The sequence below is a fragment of the Lupinus angustifolius genome, chromosome LG10, assembly GCF_001865875.1.
Source record: "Lupinus angustifolius cultivar Tanjil chromosome LG10, LupAngTanjil_v1.0, whole genome shotgun sequence".
Classification (NCBI taxonomy): domain Eukaryota; kingdom Viridiplantae; phylum Streptophyta; class Magnoliopsida; order Fabales; family Fabaceae; genus Lupinus; species Lupinus angustifolius.
Genome location: NC_032018.1, coordinates 10,927,570 through 10,934,588, shown reverse-complemented (window position 1 = coordinate 10,934,588; position 7,019 = coordinate 10,927,570).

The following is a 7,019-nucleotide window of genomic DNA, read 5'->3' as shown; positions in this document are numbered from 1 at the left end:
GGTGTTTTTTTTATTATGTTGTTAATAGAGAAAAATTAAAATTCAAATAATCTGAACTGTAATATTAAAATTCAGTGCGAAAAATGTCAAAAAACTTTGATGAGATGAAAAAGTACAATTATTCTTAGATTAATGGTAAACATTAAATTATATAGATAGATTAATGTAAAGAAATAATTTGAATATGAAAAATGATTTTAATTTCATATAATGTTTAATGACTATTACTTTTTAACATAACAAAATATTGATGTTGTAAACACTCAATTTTAGTGGGGTAGCGACATGAATCAATCACTAATTAATATTAAATTATTATTAGTATATAATATATAAAAAATAGGAAGAAAAATATGTGAGGAGGAGGTGACATGTGGCATGAAGGAAAAAATGTAAGGAGAAAGTGACATGTGACATGAGGGAAGGAGAAAGTGACATGTGGCATGAGGGAAGGAGAAAGTGACATGTGAATGAGAGAGTTTTTTTTATTATATTGTTAATAGATTTTATCTTGTACGTTTTATGGAGACATTTATTTGTTTGAGGGTATTTTAAGACTTTGTCCTTATCATCTTTATATGAATTCCAGTTTATTATGTGGATTTAAGTTAATGATATATTATTTCATCTTATATTCGGGGTGTTATTCATATATATTCCAAGGAAAGTTTAATGTTGTAGAATTCTTTGTTTGTGGATATGTTCCGCTCGTATATTATTATCCAAATTAAGGTGTTACATCTTTTGCACTATTAAGATTCTCCTATTGTGACATTTTCATTTTATATTCCGGGCAGAGCCCGAGAGAGTCTTTGTACATATGACATGTTCATGATAAAAAAATAATGTTTGTGTTTAAGCATATTTGACTACTTTACCAAGTTTTAAGTCAACTTGGATTTTTGAAGTAATCTTTTTTAATTATACAGGTAACATAATTATTTTGGGTTAGTATATCGGGGTGTTACATATTGAGAAAAAAAATTTAGTGGTATAATCACTGTTAGAATAATTGTCAATGAAAAAAGAAATCACCACTAACATAATTTGTCAATGTGAGAAAATGTATCATTAGAATGATCGTCAGTGGGAAGAGAACTTAGTGATATAATCATCAATGGAAGAAAATAAAAAAAAGGCATTACCAAAATATATATATATATATAAATAGAGGAAGAAAGTGAATTATTATATTCGAGTAGTGTTTGATATTTATTTGGATGACTTTTGCATGAAATTTAGAATTATTAGGTTAAAAGAAAAATGAATAAAAACTTACACAACAAATTTAGATGACTAATTGAAGTTTTGAATTTTCAGCATCTTGGAAGCGGAATGATAATCAAATAGGTTATAGATGATGAAATCACTTTGATATCATGTGAAAATTTAAGATAATAAACATTTGGTCAATCTCGATATGAGTCATCTCATGTAATTTATTATATAGAAAAAATTGTTATAAATAATAGGATAATAATTATCTAAATAATGACTATCAAGATAAACATAAACTATGCATAAATTCACATAAAATCAAACTAATTAAATTCTAGATATAATAATTCTCTATTAATCTAAATATCTTCTACCTCTCATAAACATATTTACATTCAAAATGTTATAACCTATATATACATTACCTCTTGTTCCATCATTCTCAAATAATAATAAAAACAAGTCGGATTTTAATTTCTGGACGTTCTTTTTCTCGCCGCCCACATTAAGAAACAAAAAAATAAATTGGTTGCCTACAACAATAACATTGTTCAAGAATTTGATTGTTCTATTTTCTCGTCATAAATTTAAGTTAAAATCAATGGACCCTATGCCCATTCTATAAGCACCTTCCTAAAAAGTGATATGTGATTATTGTTTCTTATACAACTCATCTCTAGTAAAATCCATCGATTACTTATGTATTGTCGATGTAAACATTTATGTATAATTAATATATTATCAACGTCCATTTGTATTATTTTTTTTAAAGAATTAATAATCATAAAATATAAATGATAAATAATATAATAACAATACATATAATTCATATACTGTCAGTCAGTGTATATATTTTTTTATAGACATTTTGTGTGTCAATGTTTGCTATCTTGAAACCCTTGTGTATTGTCAAATATCAAAACCTCCTGCATAGAGTGATCAACCGAGACATCAGGAATCCGAAGGCGAAATGGGGGAATTATACAAACTTAAGATGATATCAAGTTATGAGTTAAAAATATTAGTAACAAGCGTATTAATTTTAAACCATAAAAACACATGTAACAAAAAACATAAAAAGAAGCATTTAAAAAGTATTAACGATCATAATTCATAATCATCAATAAAATAAGATAGCAATACTTCTAAAAGAAAAAAACATAAATATATTTATATATCTAAAAGATCCTCTATGCTTTTGTGTATCCTTTATAATACTCAAACATTACAAAAAAAGAGGATATGGATAAGATAACTTCACCAAAATGGTGACTTTGATGTCTTCATTAAATCTGGTTCTTGGAAAAAGATTTGACAACTAAAACTTTAGATGATGATTTAAAGAAACACTTGTGTTGAAAAAAAAAAAATATATATATATATATAGATAACTAATAAATTATTAATAATTTATTAAAAGTTTGATTATAATTAAATTTATATATAAATAATAATATCAAAAAACATAACTACATTTATCATTAAATATGATATATTAGATATCTTTTCACCGTAAGGTTTTCTCCATGTTTTATTGTAATCAAAATATGAATTATTCAATCTTAATCTAACGCTTCAAATTGGGGAAGCCACCAGGTCCATATCCCAAAGAAAAGTACAATCCTAATGGGTCAATACTATACCTAGAAAGTTCAAAAAATTATTTTTACATTAATAATTTTCCTAGTTGTCTAATAAAGGCTCTATTGTATGGAGCAAATACTAACGGTACATTATTAAAGTGGAAATTTAAAACATTGCAAGTGGTATAAGGTTTGATTAACTATTAGATATTTGTTGTCCATAAAAGTGTATCACTCTATATATTTAGTCAAAAAATATTTAATATTTAATTTTTTAACTTAAATATATTTTTTCAATCAATTATAAGTTGTGCTACATGAAATGATACATTTTGTGATATAGCAGATATGCTCCTTTAATTAACAAGGAAAAGTGTTTACCTAGTCTAACTAGTTCCTTTGGTACAACCTAGTCTAAGTAGTTTGTTGCCAATTCTATTTACACCAAAACAAATTAACTAAATTTGACCCAAATAAAATTCTAAATTATGATAGAGCTCATCTTATTATCATTTTCTCTTTTTGAACCATATTGAAATTTTATAAAATTTGCTTCTTTATAATCCCAATTTTCTTATCATGAGATTATCTCCATAAAACCTAACACATTAGAAAAAGAACACTTACTTTTACCTTAATAATTTAGTTTCATCTGCAATTGTAAAAATATTGTGGCAATATCTTAGTATATTCTCTTACTACTAACATGACCTTTAAAAGGACATTATTGTAACTTAACTATCATCTTTAGGTAAATGCCAATATTTTTTTATAAACGGATGCTAGTAACTATCATCTGTATTTTTTGGTGTGTTGGATGGTTCACACATGAGTGAGAATTAGTCCTTTTTATTTTTTATTTTCTAAACCTTAATAATATTTATAACATTATACTATGTATTACATTAATAAAAAATTTATTCTACATAACAATTGTCGGATGGAGATTCGTTTGGTATACCTTCCATTACATTGAACATAATGTTGGGAATCTCATGTCTGTTTAATATAAAAACTGAATATAATAATAGTGTAATATCTATATATTGTCAATATAAAAATTTATATAATTTATTATATCATTCATAATTTATTTAGATTATTTTTTTAAGAATTAATGATGATTAGTTATAAATAATAAATAATACAATAATATCATATAAAACTCATACACTGTCAGTCAATACATTTTTTACTCATATAATAATAGGAAACAAAAGAAAAGTTTCATTGTTAACCATATAACTGAAGAACAAAATATACTTCAAACTTTTTTTAGGGAAATCAAAATGAGGTATGTCAACAAATTGAGCAATATATTTTATTTATAAAATTATTATTACATAAAATGATATTTTTTGGGTACATTTACATAAAATGGTATGTAGCTAAGTCAACTTACTAGGTTTTGGATTCATAAAAAAGGAAATTACATCTAGATCACTCCAATTTATAGACATTGTAAGTTTTTCTTATTTTCTATTAACTTATATGAAATAATTTATTTTTTTCAATGATAGTTATATGAAACACGTTTAACTCTATAGAATTGAATATTCCTTAAGAAACAACTAATTTATGTTTTTAATGGATTATGAATCATGACATATATGGACAAGTAACAATAGTTGGGATGAAAGTGATGGTAGAAATAGTTGGGGTGGTGGTTGTTGTGTAGTGTGGTGCAATGGTGACATCAATGGTGGTAGTTAGGGTTGACAATGAACCGAACTAACTTGATATTCGTTCAAAATTTGATTTGTTATTTAGCTCGATAAATTTGGTTCATGAACCAAATGAGCTGAACTTAAGCTGAAAATTGAGCTCATTAAATAAACGAGACGAACTTGAATTGGATATAGTTTGACAAATTAGGTTTATGAGTTGATATATATATATATTTTTTGCTAACATGAGTAACATATTAGCATTGTGTATCATAAACCTTGAATTTAAGTTGAAATGAATATTAGTGGTAAAAATATTTTGGTAATTTCTTATAATGAAAATAAAAATAAAAAAAATTGTTAATTTTCTCTCTCCTCTCACTCCCAAATCCAAGTCTTCAATGTCATTTTATTAGATTGAAGAGTACATAAGAACTCTAATCCCCAAATTTGTTCAATCTCAATATCTTTCATCTTCTAAAATGGATTCAAATCACTCATTGTTGAGTCATAAGTAGAACTTTATTAGGCAATGATCAAATTACCCAAGTCCAAGACAAGTTGACCAAAGCAGAAGATGTCTCCAACCAGGATAGGAATACAAAAACAGACTATGCAGGCAAACAGACCAAGACCAAGACAGGCCATGCACCAGGCCAACTCAATCTGACCGAGGGATATGCATCAGGCCAACATAGTCAGGTTAGGACACACGCATCAGGTCACGCACCAGACCAACTCAGTCTAACCGAGGCACATACATCAAGCCAGGAAATGTGCATCAGGTCACACACCAGACAAACTCAGTCTGACTGAGGCACATACATCGGGCCAACACAGTCAGACTAGGAAATGTGCATCAGGTCATGCATCACACACAACTAGTCTAGCCAGGAATTGCGCATCAGATAGGAATTATGCACCAGACTGGATCAACTCAACCAAAGCAATGGCGGGCCCAACATAAACCATAATGACTAGTGAAGATCATGATAATGGGACTATTAAGGGAAAGCCACATCAACCAAGACTCAAGTCATACACATCAAGGGCCTCTTCTATTTGGATCAATCTTGTTCAAGCAATATGGGCCAAGAAAACTTGGTTAACTTATTAACCAAGCAAGCTTTTTCTTTCTTTATTAAGCATGTCTTTTAAATGTATTTTTGGTTTGTTAGTTAGGTAAATTAGTTAGTTAGTTGATTAATGGTTGAGTTACTCTATAAATGTAATTCATTCATCTCCTTGTAACAATAATTCATTTCAATTCTTCTCTTTGAAGATAATCAATAAAAGTTCTGAGGTATTTTTCATATCTTTGTGTTTAGAGTTCTATGAACTTTCTTTCTATAGTTCTTTGACTCTATTGTTCAAAGAGTCTTCAAATTCTCATATAGTATCAGAGCTCTTCTAAGAAGAGCTCTACTACATTCAATGTCTACAATCAACCCTTCCATGGCCTCAACAAACTCCACGGCTGAAACTCTGCAAGATAGTATATCACCTTACATGTTCACCCATTAGAGAACCCAGACATAGCCTTAGTATCACCTGTTTTAAATGGCAAGAATTATCACCAATGGGCAAGAGCCATGAAAGACAGCCTCAGTACCAAGCAAAAGCTTCCCTTCATAGATGGATCCATTCTCATGCCAGCCAAAATGGATCCAGGTGGAGATTGTTGGGAATGCTTGAAATATGTTATTGTATTAGTACCATATTGTCTAGTATCAGAATAGAGTAGAATATCAATGTTATACATTAGACTCATGTCATTTGTTATAATGTGCACTATATATAAGCACGAAATAGAAACACCCCATGGGCAGGTGGACCCATGGGCGTGCTAGGGTTTGTAATCCTTATTCTCTAATAATATCTTGGTAGCTGCTCAGTGCTCTCGGGGACGTAGGCACAATTGGCTGAACCCCGTTAAAAAATTCTCTTGTTTCTTCTATTTATTCTATGCACATTATTTGATTGCTTGTGGCTAACGCTGCGCAATGATCGCTTCCGTTGCACCAACACTAATGTATCCAACATGGGAGAGGGCAAACAATATTGTCATTTTTTGGATCAACAAATCAATATCTCCTTCCATATCACAAAGTCTACTCTGGATTGAAAAGGCCTATGAGGTTTGGCAAGAATTAGAAGAAAGGTTTTCCCAAGGAAACCTCTTTAGGATTGCAGAGTTACAGGAATCCATTGCCAACATCAGGCAAGGTGAGTTGAGCGTATCAGATTATTTCACTCAATTGAAAATTTTATGGGATGAGCTAGATAATTTCAGACCCCCACCTAGATGCATATGTCATGCCTTACCTAATATGAAGAAGTGTAGAATTGAGGACAAGGTAATTAGATTTCTCAAGGGTCTTAATGATTCATATGGCTCTGTTAGATCCCAAATCATGCTACCTGAACCACTGCCAAATATGAGTAAATTGCTCTCCTTAGTTACCCAACAAGAAGACACTCAGGACACTGACCCCAAGGTAATGACAGTAAGAGGTTCTTGGAGGGGGGGTTCACAAATAGAGGGACAAAC